This window comes from Felis catus, chromosome B2 (genome assembly GCF_018350175.1).
Source record: "Felis catus isolate Fca126 chromosome B2, F.catus_Fca126_mat1.0, whole genome shotgun sequence".
NCBI classification, from domain to species: Eukaryota; Metazoa; Chordata; class Mammalia; order Carnivora; family Felidae; genus Felis; species Felis catus.
The window spans coordinates 16,767,407-16,783,862 of record NC_058372.1 but is presented as its reverse complement, the minus strand read 5'-3'; the positions used below and the strand labels follow the sequence as shown (position 1 = coordinate 16,783,862).

Below are 16,456 nucleotides of genomic sequence, written 5' to 3'. Positions count from 1 at the left end.
TTTTCTGAACTTCCAAGTTTTTTCCTATGTCTGGATTTTTACTCTTCCTTATTAGCTCTTCCCTATGGACGAATGTATTTTTCTGATATTGGTGATCTAGACAAGTTTTGTTGGAAGCCTTGTGAGTTGCTCTGGTAAACTGTAAGTTACCTATAAGATGTATGATTTGATAAATTACAAAAATTGGAAACAATTATTTCTGTCATTGAATGTGCATCCTTTTTCCATACGACTTTGCAATTTCTCCTATCGAGATTTGAGGTCTATTTTCTTACTCCTCAATTTAGGTTGGCCTTTTGACTTGCTTTGACAAGCAGTCGTGTCCCAGTTCCAAGCCAACGGCTCATGAATTCTTGCACATTTTTTCTTTCCCTCGAATTTGGAGGAACCGCCAAACGAAGACCCAGCTAGCCTCCTGGAGGATACAGGCCATGTGAGGAGATGAGGCGTCCCCGCGGAGGCCATCCTAGATCACCCGGCTCCCAGCCAACCCTGCAGCTGACCATACACGCAAGTGAACCCAGCCAAGACCAGAAGAACTGCATACATAAGCCCACCCAACTGACAACCTGTGTAATTGTGGGCTAAATAATTATGTTAAGCTCTTACATTTTGGGGTAGTTTGTTATGCATCAAAAGTTAACTGACATAAGTCCCTATCAAAAAGTTTTAGACTCAGAAGAAAGGAGAAAGAAAAAGTTTAGCTTTTCTCATGTTTTTCTTGGATGGCCGGAAAGGTCTAGCAATCTGTGAGGTGAGAAGATAGTCATATGGATGGAGAGTTTCACCAACTGGCTAAAGCCGCATGGTACTACCTGCTCAATAAGTCTTGGTGGGCTTGGTGTGAACTAGCAATAACACAGTGGTAATAAGGAGAAAGTCCAAGAGCCAGTAGACTGTTTTTACACTGTTGTGGCCACCGCGCTACGATCAGAGAAAGCCCCCTGCCCTCTGTAAATACCCATAGTGTGAAGTCCCAGCAAGGTACATATGGAGATAAAACTGGACCAAGGAACCAGCAGACCATTCTGCAGAGGCTATACCTTGTCAGTGATCTGAAAGATCAAATGAGACCACAGAAGTTTAAAGAATTGTTCAAGCCAACAGCAAGAGAAATGGCCAGTGTTGGGTTCTCATTTGGACAGGAGGTGGCCTGGGAAACATCCCAAGAGAAAAATAGCTTTTTTCTTTTTTTCACCTTTTTAAAAAATGTCTATTTATTGAGAGAGAGAGAGAGAGAGAGAGAGAGAGCAAGCAGGGGAGGGGCAGAGAGAGAGGGAGAGAATCCCAAGCAGTCTCCTCACTGTCAGCACAGAGCCCAAGGTGGGGCTCAGATCCGCAAACCGTGAGGTCGTGACCTGAGCCCAAATCAAGAGTTGGATGTAAAAATAACCAAAATAACTCAGATATAGGATCTTTCCTCAGGAAATAAGTTGACTAGGAGGGAGTGAGGCAAGTATTTTAATCTTGGTATTACACCCTCACAAGTGACGGATGCCATCCGCAAGCAGGATCAGTCAATGCTTCATCCAAGGAGCATCATCTGATCTCCAAGGGAAAACAGAATTTGCATCACAAGTGACTCCAGTGAGAGGTGGGAAGAAAATGGAGTCTATCTCAGAATTGGGACATCAGCCTGGACACTGAAGAGGGAACCTTATGTCAGAATCAACCGATCTTCTATTTAGGAGGCAACAAGGAGTTTGAGAACACCAAGCTGACAGTGGATAACTAGCTAGTTGTATTACCAGGGAATGCCGAAGTCTTGGTGTCCACGTTTTCACCTGTGAAATTCACCTGTGAAAGTCAATGATCTCTAAGATCTCTGCTGGTTCTAAAATCCTGCCAGGCTTGGAACAAAAAAACACTGCAGTACTTTAAATCATTTAAGAGAGTTGTGCTCATAGTTTCAGTCATAGAGCCTATTGGTGGTCCCATTCTTGATTTATTTAACGTCAAGTCCTTGTTTGGGAATGCAATAGCTAATTAGAACACTAAGACTATGGGAAAATATGGTTTGCCTTCCAACAATATATCTTCACAGGAGCTCTAGGAAGGCCCTGTGATAAACAAAACAGCAACTCTATGCATTAGTAATGTGTACGGTAAAAATTTAGAAAATGTATTTTGGACCTGAACTGTTATTAACTATATCTATGAAATAAGGAGTAAAGGCTGTAGGAAGCTGTGCCTCTAAACAGCAAATAATAATAATAATAATAATAAATACTTTAAGTGTAAAAAATGACAGATTACAGAATGAAGAATGAGAAAAAGGAATGAAATTTTTCTTGAAATTTGGTCATGCTAAAAAAGGAAGTTCAGAGTTCGTTAATCATCTTTCGTTTTGCCTGAATAAGAAAAAACTCAGAAAGAAGTGAAACTTTAGAAGTTACACTGAATAAACACGGAGACCCATTTGCATACATAATGATTTAAGCGTCTACTCTCACTGTAGCAGTCTACAAAACCATAAACATATATTCAAATACTCTAAAACCTATTTTGAAGGTATTTCTAACACCTATAGTTGAAATCTACATTTATATTCAAGGGCAAAACTTGCATGGTTTAGTTAAAGTAGTGGTGGTCACCAAGATTATCCTTGGAGACCAACTCTAGATACATAAGATATTACTAAGTTCAAGTGTATATTAAAATAAAGGGTGAAGGGCGCCTGGGTGGCTCAGTTGGTGAAGCATCCAACTCTTGATTTCGGCTCAGGTCGTGATCTCACCGTTCATGAGTTTGAGCCCCACGTGGGGCTCTGCGCTGTCAGCTTGGGACTTTCTCTCTGCCCCTCCTCCACTCATGCACACACACACACACACACACACACACTCTCTCACGCGCTCTCGAAATAAATAAATAAATAAATAAATAAATAAATAAACAAACAAACTGAAAATACATAGAGAGGGAATACAGTTTCACATGTTCTCTGACTCCTTCCTGGAATTCTCCCTTCTGCTAACAGACTGGGGAGTCTATTCGTAAGGAATCTCAAGTTAATGTCTTGCCATTTCTTCATAACATCTAGGCTACTCATTTTTCTTCTTCACTCATTGTCCCTGACCCATATCCTGGAAGAGCAAAAACGAGTTCTGACATTAGATGGAGGAGAAGGGTAGTAGGAAATCTCCCATATTCAGAAATTCTATGCTAAAGAAATGGGTTGCTCAACACGTACCAGGTCAGAGGGTAAGTTCTGAGGCTGGATAACCTAGCATCTCATTCAGACACAAGTAAAATGTTACGCAAAGGAGCTGGACTCATTTTTTTTTTTTAAAGAAAATCAGACATATAGTTTTCCTATCCCAAAGCATATTTGTGTCTGCTGGCAGACAAGAACAGGTAATTGCCTCCAGGTGTTTGCCTGCAGGAAGTCATTGAAATTCAGCACGAGTAATGGCAGTTTCCTCAGCAGCAAAAACTAACCTGCGGGAACCTCAGAGGCACAGGTATATTTTAGAATAGCAATGCCAGCCAGCTGAAAGGCCATAAGCTCAGAAGGCCCAGTTAAACAGGGAACAGGTTAACGAAAATAAGAATCAGGGCATATTGTTAAACTATTAATGACGACACTTGAAGATTTAAAAAAAAAAATTGTTCTTGGCTTTTTAAAAAAAAGTTCTCAAATTTGGGGGATTTTTTTTAATGTACTCATGTATGGTAACTGCCTAGCAGGTCCCACTACCCACCTCACCACCCCCCCCCCCCCGCCTCCCCGAGGAAATACGAATTATAAGAAGAACAACACTTCAAGTTCGGTTTTTATGGAAGCTCGTGTACCAAAAATAATTCGTTATTAAACAATAATCTGGATCTTTTTCCATCGTGAATAGATACCCTAGGACATTTCATTAAAGGTGGGAGACGAACCACTGGCATTTAACTCATTTCCTCCACTCAAACGAAAATCATGTGTTTTTTTTTTTTTTCAAAAGGTACAAACCAACAAAGACAAGATAAGTGAAAGTGATGATAACAGTAACAAAAATTTGGAAAATTCTAAATTCTAAGCCTGCTGCAGGGAAAGCTGAGCAGTAGCCTGATCTTTGGGATCATTTTCAAATAATGATCCAGGAATGGGCATCACCGGTACCTCTGGAAGTTCTGTTGAAAGTGGGGTTGTTTATGGGGTGCCTGGGTGGCTCAGTCAGTTAAGCATCCAACTCTTGATTTAGGTTTGGGTCATGATCTCACGGTTTGTGAGTTTGAGTTCCACTTCGGGCTCTGCACTGACAGCGTAGAACCTGCTTGGGATTCTCTCTCTCTCAAAATTAATAAACAAACATTTTTAACAAGTGGGGTCATTTAAAAAAGAGCTACACCTCCAGATACCTTCCCCTACTCCACACAATAGGCCAACTACATACCCCAGCAGATGACTGAAGAGACTCATTTCCTGTAGGCAGATGCACAGAAGGGTTGAGCCTACATAATGAATGCTAAGATTCCCAGTATTTTTTGCCCTTTCCATTCAAGAACACTGGTACACACACACACACACACACACACACACACACACACCACACGTCCTAGCCAGTAACGGGAAGTCTTTATGGAATTTGACCAGCCTAAAAGAAAAGATCTGAAAATAATAACCCAGGGGTACCTAAGTAAAGGCAAATGGAAAAAGATAAGAAAAACAGAGGACACGTTCTGGAAGTCCAACATCCATATGATAGGAGTTCCATAAAGAGAGAACTGAGAAAATGGTCAACAGAAAATCACTAAAGGAAGAACTCAGTACTTTCCCAAACAGAAAGACATAAATCTTCAGATCAAAATAGATCCAGCACCAGAGATAATGGTAAATCTACACTAGGATCCATCATTATGGAATTTCAGAACTCTGGAAAGAAAGAGAATATACTACGAGCTTTCTAGAAGGAAGAGACTCCATAAGAAGAATGGCATGAAATATCTCAATAGTAGTGCTGGAAGCTAGGAGACAATAAACTAATGCCTTCAAAATTCTGAGGAAAAATGTTACTTCCATCTTAGAATTCTTATCTAGACAAAGGATGAAGTCAAGTGTGAAGGTAAAATAAAGACATTCTCGAGTGTTTCGAGTCTCAAGGCTTTTGTTTTGTTTTGTTTTCCATGAACTCTTTCTTAGGAAGCCTCTGGAGGATGAAGCGCCACCAAAATATGGGAGGAAATCAAGAGGAAAGCATGGGGTACAGGAAATGGTGTCCCACCTGAGAAACAGGAGACTGCAATCCCCAGAATGGTGGGAAAGAGATCCCCATGGAAACAGTGATATGTCAAGCCTAAGGGGTTACTCTTCAGAATGCAAGTCTAACCGCTCCAGGAGAGAGCAAACCTATACGATATTGAGTGAGTCTGAATGTATTAAGATGGCATTTACCCATTCTTGACTGAATTAATAAGTACGTGGAGAGCCAAGCAAATATAAAAATCAGTCAGTTACTTTCACCAGAGAAATGAAGAAAAAGCATTATATGGTTTAGCTATGAATAGTGTTCATAGTAATACATGTGGTCAAGGTGATAACATACACATAAACACTGTTAATCCAAGCAAAACTATAACCTACATGGGGCACCTAGGGGGATGGCCTTGTAACTTTTGTCACTTCAGGATAGAAGGCGTGAGGATGGGAAAGACACAAAGCCACTTGTTTCAGAGTTAGAAGTCAATAGATAGTGTCTAAATTGTGTCTAAATTGAAAAGTCAAAAATTGGCAACATGATTATGTTATATGTGTTTACAAATGTAAATATTAAAGCATTGAACTGAAAATATTTGTGTCTAGGGCGTGGGAAAAATGGAGATGGTAGGAAACAGCTTTCGTTCATAACATGCATTAAAACCGCCTGACTTTTTAAACTTCCATGAAAAATTGGACAGTAATTTTTTAAAAACGAAACTAGTTCAGGTTACAACATGTACTCTTAAAAGCTTTGAGTAAATCATTTCAGGAGATATGACTAAGGTGGATAACTTATCTCACAAAGATCAAACTTGTCTTCTTTAAAGTTTTTTTTTTTTTAAAGAGAGATAGAGCTCAAGTGGGGGGAGAGGGGCAGAGGGAGAGAGAGAGAGAAGGAGAGAATCACAAGCAGGCTCCACACTCAGCATGGAGCCTGGCCTGACGCAGGGCTCGATCCCAGGACCCTGAGATCATGAGCTGAGCCAAAATCAAGAGTAGGACGCTCAACTGACTGAGCCACCCAGGTGGCTGTCCATTTCTTGATTCATCCATATAGTAAAGCTGTGAATGGACATTTTATTAAATGACTACCCGTGCAAGATATCATGTAAGACACCATGGAAAAAGTAAACAGGAAGACTACAGTGTGATTTTCTTCCTCATGTTGTTGGCAAACAAATAAGAAAGGTACATGAAACACGTTTTTACATGTTTACATGAATAGATGACGGATATGGAGGCAAAGGAACTACATATTACAACATAAAAGAAATGGGATAGGGATTTGCCTGTCGGATGGAACAAACTGAATTGAGTATCAAAGGAAGAGGTAGATAAGGTAACTAGTACTAACGTGAGCAAAATCGTGAATAAAGGAAATGTTTCAGTAAGCTTGGAGGGTTCAAATCATTCCACATAATGCAGGACAAGGAATGACGATGTCAATTCCAAGACAGCAGGGATCTTGGGTGCCTTACTTGCCATTTTGACCTCAACAATCTAGAACATTGCCTGGCACATAATAGATACTCAAAAACATTTGCCCTGTGCATGGCTTGATAAGATTGGAAAGCTAAGTTAGGAGCTGTTAACAGACGGCTGTGATGCCATTTAAGGCGCTTAGAGTTTAGACTGTAATAAAATATTTGAGGAGAGGATTATCGTGGTTGTAATTTTGATGGCTGAATTCGGGATAGATTGGAAACATGAGAGATGCCAATTTTGGCAGCAAGAAATGAAAAATAAAGGTCTGAGTGATATCCATTAGCCACTAACGTAGAAAGGAAGAAACACAGAGCAGTTATTGTGAAAGCTAGCCGTGATTTTGTAGAAATATACCAAGTTTGGGGTCAGGAAATCTGACTTTAAATCCTGTTCTCTATCATTTAATGAGCGTGAGAAGTCATGGGAACAAGTCTGTAATGAATAACAGTTTCTTTATTAGGAAAATTAGGAATTAAAAATAATCCTTTACCTGTTGTCTAAAGGGTACCAGATACCTTTCTTTTTTTTTTTTTAATTTTTTTTTTAACGTTTATTTATTTTTGAGACAGAGAGAGACAGAGCATGGACAGGGGAGGGTCAGAGAGAGAGGGAGACACAGAATCTGAAACAGGCTCCAGGCTCTGAGCTGTCAGCACAGAGCCCGACGCGGGGCTCGAACTCACGGACCGTGAGATCATGACCTGAGCCGAAGTCGGACTCTTAACCGACCGAGCCACCCAGGCGCCCCATCAGATACCTTTCAAGGATATGTAAATGCACGAAGGCAGCATAAACAGGATAAAAGAAGAAAAACCCAAAAGACTGGGGGCACGAAACACAGCTGAGAACGAAGCTACAAATCCATTATGATTCGCAAGATTTGAAGACAGCACTGTGTAAACTATGAAGAGCTAGACAAGTAATAGGTGTATTTAACCTACATCATCTCTGGGGGCGCCTGGGTGGCTCAGTTGGTATCGGGGAAGCACATTGCCTTTAAGTGAATAGATTCCACTTCCTCAAGAGGAGGGGAGTGGAAGGGCAGAGGTGCAGTAGCAAAGAAATTGTAAGGGGTAAGGATGTCTTGTTTTAATAGCCTTAACTTTCTCCAGGAGCTAGTCAAGGACTTCTGCTAAAAGCGAGGTTAAGTCGGTGGGTCGGGGGAGGAGTTAGGAGTCTGAAAGTAGCAGATAGGTTTCCGGTCAAAAGGGCAGGGATAGAGACCCAACTATGAGAAGGACCATCAAGTGTAAATATACACAAGCTCGCTGAGACCAAAGAAAAATATTAATATATTGCAGCTACGGTTTATTCAACATAGTATGTTTTTGGAACAGTTGTGTGTTTTTCTTTTTTTTTTTTCTTTTTTTAATATGATCTCAGGGGTGCCTGGGCGGCTCAGTAGGTTAAATGTCTGACTTTGGCTCAGGTCATGATTTCATGGTTCATGGGTTCAAGCCCCGAGTCGGGCTCTCTGCTATCAGCACAGAGCCCACTTCAGATCCTGTGTCCCCTTCTCTCTCTGCCCTGTCTCACCTTGTGCTCTCTCTCTCTCTCAAACAAAAACAAAAACAACAAAAACAAAAACAAAAAACAAAACAGGGGTGCCTGGGTGGCTCAGTTAGTTAAACATCCGACTTCGGCTCAGGTCATGATCTCGGGTTTGTTGAGTTCAAGCCCTGTGTCGTGGGCTCTGTGCTGACAGCTCAGAGCCTGGATCCTTCTTCGGATTCTGTGTCTCCCTCTCTCTCTGCCCCTCCCCCGCTCACACGAGGTCTCTCTCTCTCTCAAAAATAAACATTAGGAATTCTTTTTTAAAGATAAAAAAAGCTCTGGTTTTAAAAATAAGTAAATAAAAATAAAAACATGATCTCACTAGTCTTTATTTATTTATTTATTTATTTATTTATTTATTTATAGCTCGAGTGGAGGAGGGGGCAGAGGGAGAGAAAGGAAGAATCTTCAGCAGGCTCCATGCTCAGTGCAGAGCCCAACTTGGGTCTTGATCCCATAACTCTGAGATCATGACCTGAGCCAAAACCAAGACTCAAGGGCACTCAGCTGCCCCAGGCCCCCAGGCGCCCTGATCTCATTGGTCTTCATACGCAATCACCATATCACAGAATAAGAACACTGAAGGTGAGAAAGAAATAACTTGCCCAAATGACGGGGCAAGTAGGTTTTTGTCTCCTATTATAAAAATTTCAATCATATTTGCTCACTGGTGGGAGGAAATCATTCTCTTGAAGTTATGAAATAGGCGTTTTTTTTTTTTTCTTGAATAGTTCCTTGGTCAGCAAGAAAGTTGAAGCTTCACAAGTCGGAGATAAAGTCAAGATATTGCCCAAGATACAGTCCAAGATATCGTTTGGGTTGGTATTATACAATGCCTGTGCTCATGGTGCACAAGCACAACTTCCTAACAATTGGGTGGGAAGAGAAATTTTTAAACAGATCATCTAATGCTAATTAGGTATTAAATATACTGAAGTTAGAATTTTATGGTTGTCCAAGAATCTTACTGCTATCTTTCCTACTTTCCAGTGCTTCCATAGTTAATCATCTCTTGCTAGGAGATGTTTGAAAGCAGGGGTGCTTAATGTTAACTTATTCTTAATTAAAATACTATCATCAAATTAAAGGAAGATGAGTTTACAGTAAAATGCTTAAGTTTCAAAAGATTTGCAAAAAAAAAAGAAGAGAGAGAGAGAAATTATCTCTGGAGAAGAGGCCTTTCAGGATCTCAAGTGAGAGCAAAAAGTAAAGCACTGGATAAGATGATAAGACAGAAAAAAAGTAGACTACCCTATCTTTTCTTTTTTTTTTAATTTTTTTTTAACGTTTTATTTATTTTTGAGACAGGGAGAGACAGAGCATGAACAGGGGAGGGTCAGAGAGAGGGAGACACAGAATCTGAAACAGGCTCCAGGCTCTGAGCTGTCAGCACAGAGCCCGACGCGGGGCTCGAACTCACGGACCCCGAGATCATGACCTGAGCCGAAGTCAGCCGCTCAACCGACTGAGCCACCCAGGCGCCCCTAGACTACCCTATCTTTAAAGATATCACAGGATAAATGACAAGAGGATAAAAGGGACAGTTTCATCAGAGGTTTATCATATATGACATTAACTAGAACCCATAGCTTTTAAAGAAATTAATAGATTTCATTATTTTTTAACAATTTTTATGTGTATTTATTTTTGAGAGAAAGGCAGAGCATGGGGGGGGGAGGGGCAGAGAGAGGGAGACACAGAATCTGCAGCAAGATCCAGGCTCTGAGCTGTCAGCACAGAGCCGGACACAGGGCTTGAACTTACGGACCATGATGACCTGAGCTAAAGTCAGATGCTCAATCCACTAAGCCACCTAGGCATCCCTAATAGATTTTTTTTTAACTCTTTTCATGTTTATTTATTTTTGAGACAGAGAGAGACAGAACATGAGCGGGGGAGAGGTAGAGAGAGAGGGAGACACAGAATCCGAAGCAGGCTCCAGGCTCTGAGCGGTCAGCATAGAGCCCGCTGCAGGGCTCGAACTTGTCAAATGCGAGATCATGACCCGAGCCGAAGTCAGAGGCTCAACCGACTGAGCCACCCAGGCATCCCTAATAGATTTTATTTTTTAAGAGTAGTTTTAGTTTTACCAGAGCACTACTCGTCCTCCTTGCCTTGGTATGGTACCTGTGTTACAATTAATGGACCAATGTTGATATGTTATTATTAATTAAATTCCATAGTTTACACGAGTGTTCCCTTCCTCGTGTTGTACAGTTTTAGGGGACCCACAGCATTTAATCTATCTTTTTAAAATATACACATAATATTAGCACCTTATAGAAGCGCTGGGAAATTTTTTTAAAGTTTTTATTATTTATTTATTTATTTATTTATTTATTTATTTATTTATTTATTTTTGAGAGAGACAGACACAGCACAAGTGGGGAAGGGCATCGAGAGGGAGAGAGAATCCCAAGCTACCAGCACAGAGCCTGATGTGTTGCTCAAACCCAAGAAGCCATGAGATCATGACCTGAGCTGAAACCAACAGTTGGACACTTAACTGTCTGAGCCACCCAGGCGTCCCATAATCTACCATTTTAATTATATCACCTCTAAGATAATTTTGATGTTTTAACATTTGAGGAAAACTCACAAGGGATGAAATGAACATTTAGATCTTGCATGTGTGTTACTGCTTCTCACCAGGACTTCAAAGCAATCATAGAAAAGATTTTTTTTTTTTGTATGTTTGTATTACCTTTAGGAAATTTTCCAACCGGTAGTCTCTATAGCTCAATATTCTCTAAGAGAAATAATATGAGAAGAGATTGTTTAAATTTTAATGTTTACTGAAATGCGGTAAGATTGGTAGAAATGATCACATAATTCTTACAGGTATAACAAAATTATATAGTACCGAAGGAAGGGGCCAAATGCACAGATTAATTTTGTTTTCAAATCAATATTGTACCATGAGTGCCACTACATCTTGCTGTAATCTCAGATTGGAGAGAGCCTGGAATACATAATCTAAATGTTGTAACTGAGGATTGTCGAAGGTTTGTCTATACGGAAATGCTGTGCAATTTGGACAATGCCACCTGAAGGTCATAATGAAAAAAAATGAAGGAGCCCATAGTATGAGAACGTGTCAAAGAACATCTAAAATAGGTGAGGCCCGTGATTAAAGTTTACATCACCACAATGTACCTGATTAGAAAATTCACCAGCCTTGGAAGAAGAACCAACAAAATCATAGATTCTTCACTCTACAACAGACTATAGTGAACTAGTCCAACAGAGTCACTTTACAAACAGAAACTAAAATTCAATGAGATGTCAGTGTTAGTGATGAAAGGTATACTTAACTGTGTTTTTCATCAAAAAGGAAAAAAAAACCAAGTAAAATAGCCTATAGATCTCATTTTCCTGCAAAGATGTTATGGATAACACCCAGAGTTAGCTGTTAATTAATTTTGATTAATGATGAAGACTAAAGAGAGGGCTATAGAGCATAATAAGATAGAGTTTTCTATTCCTAACAGTTTAGACCAGGAAATAGAGACCTAGAAAGAGTAAAACAATAATAGCACTTAAAGTTTCAGGCATGATAACCTATCTGATTGAGAGTATGCCAATTTTCCGTGAGCCCGTTGGACCGCTTCATGAAATGATCACAGAAAAGGGACAATTTAACTAGATCTTAGAGAACTGGTTGGGTTTGGATGAGCAAAGAGGAGGAAGGCAGGCATGCCGTGTGATGACAATGATTGGAAAAAAGGACGCTTTTTGCAGAAACAGTGAGTGGATCCATTCAGCTGACCGTGAGGACTTTATTTGGGGAGGCAGCTAACAGTAACGGTGAAAATGTACGCTTGGATCACACTGCGATTTGAAAGCCGCTAGGGAATATGGACTTCATCTTGTAGTTAGCAGTGGGCTGCTTGCTTTCTTCAGTAAGAGAGTTACACACTCAAAGCATTATTTTTAGGAGATAATTAGGGTGGCGTGCCTGATTAAGAGAAGCTAGGAATGTTTGGACTGTAGCCCTATCTTTTCCAAGTTGATGCATTGGTGGACAACTGTGTTCTCTCTCCAGACACCCTCCAATGTTAATATTGGCAACAGTGGAGTACCACTGGATTAACCTACTACTGAGCAGCTTTTTATTTAATGTAATATACAGCGTGCTTGCTTTTCATCTTTGGCAATCTTTTGAAGAAGGGTGAGGAAAATATTTTTAGATCTATGACATTGACCTCTACATCTTAGGGTAATATTAATGAAATCCCAAGTCTTCTAAATGTTGGTGCTGGGAAAACAGGGGGTTGTTGGTAAAAAAAAAAAAATTGAGGGAATTGGAAAAACGTGGTTGGAAATGACGTCAAAATCGCAGGCTATGGGTAGTTGTAAAGAGCTAATCTGATTTTCATTAGAGAATCTATAGTCAAAAACCCAGGTGTCAGGGCAGCGCAAACTAGAAGAAAAAGGACAGGTATCCAATTCACGGACTTCATAGCACCCAAAAATAATACTGTTCTGGGTTTAAGAACAAACCATTCACCTTCAAATTCAGAAGCAAAGAAGAGAAAGAAAATAGAGCAGCAGAATGGAGAACAGTTACCAGTATGGAAATAAATCTTTGCTTAAAAGGATCCGGTCACAGTGGAAGTGAAGACGGAGAGGAAGTATAATGAGGAGATACCGAAGGACAGCATAAAGGGGACATTGCGCATAGTGAAAGGATAAGAGAAAGAGCTACTTCGGTAGTTTTATAGAAGTAGATACATCCAGAGGACTTAACAGGCTCTCATTGTTCTCCTGTCAAGCATCCCTAGAAAACATGTCATGGCTATCACCCCATTTTACAGATGAGGATACTATAAATTGTTCCTTAGTATTTTAGCGCATGGATCGCAGCTTGCTAATTAGCAATGTATCTGAGGTGTAATTTGGCCACGATGAGAAACAGGATCGTTTCTTTCCCCACCCTCCCCACCCCCACGCAGGGTCTTTAGTTTAACCCAGAAGAATGTTTCCTTGGACTTATCTGCCACACAACTGGTCAGTGTTCCATCATGGTACCTCAACACCGTCATATGTTTTACGTTACCAGAAAAATCGGGCAAGCGTCAAGGAAATTGGAGTAGTAAGAAATCCATACTATTGAGTCACTTGCTGATATTTCTGCACCATCCTAGAATTTCTTATTTAAGTGTCGCCCAAATTTATTCTGGCTTTCTTTGAGTCTGTGAGAACAGACACAAATAGTTTCTGGTGATTTTCTTTTTTTTTTTTTTTGCAGAATAACAGCTTGGCCTTTTGGGAATATGAATCACAGGTCACGTCATAAAAGAACTGATGTTCGAAAACTTTTTTGAATACTCATTCGTTTGGGACAATCCTTTTTTTTTTTTCCTAAATAAGGACATAAAAAATTTCTTGATAAGAAATCTCATTAGAGGTCTGGGTGAAAAAAATTGTGTGGATTTGTTTTAGTGGTATCAGAATGCCTACAAGATCATCAGTTGCTTAGAACATATGCTTAAGAGAAATGGTTATTGAGACTGCTAAAAAATATTTTTGAAGCGTATTCCGAAGCTAACCACATTCCTTCCCCCACTTGGACTGCAGGGTAATAGAAACTATGCTTTTAGAACAAGACAAGTAAGAGAACAGTTACCGTCAGAGAACTGTCTGATTTACCTTTCTGGAAATCATTTCATTTTGTTCCAGAGGGGTGGACTATGGAACTTTCTGAGAGAACATGGTTACGAAACTGTTGTGTGATTAGAGCTCGGGAGGGAGGGACTGTTTTGACTCTCTTGTTACTATGTGAGGGCTGGAATTTTGCAACCAGAAGGTTCCACAACAGTTGGGAACGACAGTTGTACAAGGAGCAAAGCAGAAGATAAATGTGTGTGTCCTGTTCCTCCTGTTCTAAGCACCACACAGCACGACTGTGCCAAGACAAGATTTCCTGCTTGTATCAATATTTTTTATAATTACAAAACCTCCTGTGCAAAATCCATTAACGGGAAAAAAAAATCTCACAAATAATATCGACGCTGTCTTTAGGTTAGACAGCCATCTGGTTAGCTGATTTTCGCTATGCACACACACACACACACACACACACACACACATATATAGCCTTATTTAGATGCCTTATTATAATCCTTGTTGCATATCCAGTTATGTACTATAAACGAATCTCTGTGTCCTCTTACAAAAATGAAAATAGTTGCAATTTACAAGGCATTCAAAACATGTTAAAGTTTACCGTGAGCCGTTATTGTCCTATTATTCGTGGCTTATTCTTATCTTTCATTCACTTACTTATCTCTTAACTTGTATATTAGTATTAGTTTCGTTTTCCTTCGTTTCTATTAAGTTCGTTGTCTGTTGCTCTTTCTCCAGTTTGCCCCCATTCGGACTTTGACTCTCGATTCTTGGGTTCCTTTACACTGATGCCCAGAGACATCTTGGCATAAAAGGAACCACCAAGAAAACGAGATAACCGATAACCTCAAAATCATAAATTAAACCACGAGCTCTCGCCAACAGAAACTTAAATGAAACAGTACAGAATAGTACGGCCCTGAGTGGAGGGAAGGAAAAAAATCATGGGTTTAAGGGTTGTTTACTAGAAGCAATTTAATTGCAAAATTTCATTCAGTGAACAGGTATCTAGAGAAAACTTCTGAGAGCCCAACGACGTATTTAAAAAGCCAGAAGCGGGGCGCCTGGGTGGCTTGGTCGGTTAAGCGTCCGACTTCGGCTCAGGTCACGATCTCACGGTCCGTGAGTTCGAGCCCCGCGTCGGGCTCTGTGCTGACAGCTCAGAACCTGGAGCCTGTTTCAGATTCTGTGTCTCCCTCTCTCTCTGCCCCTCTCCTGTTCATGCTCTGTCTCTCTCTGTCTCAAAAATAAATAAACGTTAAAAAAATTAAAAAAAAAAAAAAGCCAGAAGCTGGTGAGTTTGGGACCTGGTCAGATCTGGGGTAACAGGGACATTAGTGTAGGAAGTAAACATTGGGAGTGAAGCTGTGTTTGGAGAAAGAGGGCACTTGTAAAGCTGGGAGTGGAGTTGTGGGGTCAGCAGTTTATTTACAGAAAGAAAAGGCTACGTATAACCAGTGATTTCGATGGGAAAGGCGACATTCTCTTAATGTGCCGTTGAATCGCGTCCTGTAACCTGGTTTACACACCTAGTGTACTTCTGTGCCGATGCTGAAATCCCATAATTATAGACATGACCCTTATCAAAATGAAAAATTGCTAGAGATTATATATAATATACACCATACATACGTAAATATGATATGTATATTTAAGCCTGAATTACAAAGCGCAGTTACGAAAATATCAAGTATATTTTTGTGGCAGTCCCCCCCTGTGTCCCCGGATTCCATGCTGCTGCAGATAAGCGAGCAAAGGGAAGACAGGGAGGTGGCGGGGGAGGTCTCGACGTTCAGGATGTGATCTTTTCTGCAGGCAGTGAGGGTCCTTGTGAGGCCATCCGTGGTTGTATTTGGACGTGTTACTTAACCTCTATAACCCTGACTTCCTTTTTTCAGTAACATGTGGATAACAACAGTACTTGTAATAAGCGAGTTATTGTTTTGGTTAAATAAACTTTGCTTCGGAATATTTTAGATTTACAGAAAATAGGCAAAGATTATATAGAGAGCTCCCACACACCCTCAGCCAGTTTCCTCCGTTGTTAACATCTTACATGACCGTGATACGTTTGTCAAAAATGAGAGTACAGGGGCACCTGGGTGGCTCAGTCCGTTGTGTCCATCTTCGGCTCTGGTCATGATTTGGCTCAGGTCAGGTTCACGAGTTCGAGCCCTGCACCGGGCTGGCCGCTGCCAGTGAAGAGCCCGTTTCAGATCCTCTTGTCTCCCTCTCTTTCTGCCTCTACCTCTCTCTCTCTCTCTTTCTCTCAAAAATAAAATAAATATTTAAAAACTGAGAGTACATTGCTGTTAACTCCAGACCTTATTTGGATGCCACCAAGTTTCTCCACTGACGTCCTCTTTTTATCCCAGGATTCCATCCTAGCCACCATGTTGGACTTAGTTATCATGTCTCCCCCATGTCCACAGACTTATTTCAACATAGGAAAGGTAATAAATGTTAAACACACTCAGCAGAGTGTGGGCGATGCAATAAGGAATTTGTTGACACATATATATATATGCTGCAGTTATAACTGGGTGACAGGCACTAAGGGCTTTAGAAATACCAGCTCCTCTACTCTCTCTCTCTCTCTCTTAAGCT

The 16,456-nt window shown here is 40.4% G+C and overlaps 1 long non-coding RNA gene across 1 annotated transcript in view; it reads right to left on the bottom strand.

Annotated features, from left to right (window-relative positions):
• The window catches only part of LOC123385296, a 34,932-nt gene extending 20,963 nt beyond the window's left edge, over positions 1-13,969 (bottom strand). Inside the window, exon 1 of the long non-coding RNA XR_006597555.1 lies at positions 13,874-13,969. This is a non-coding gene — a long non-coding RNA (uncharacterized LOC123385296). The remainder of the gene's footprint in view (positions 1-13,873) is intronic.
• Between the last annotated feature and the right edge of the window lie 2,487 nt (positions 13,970-16,456).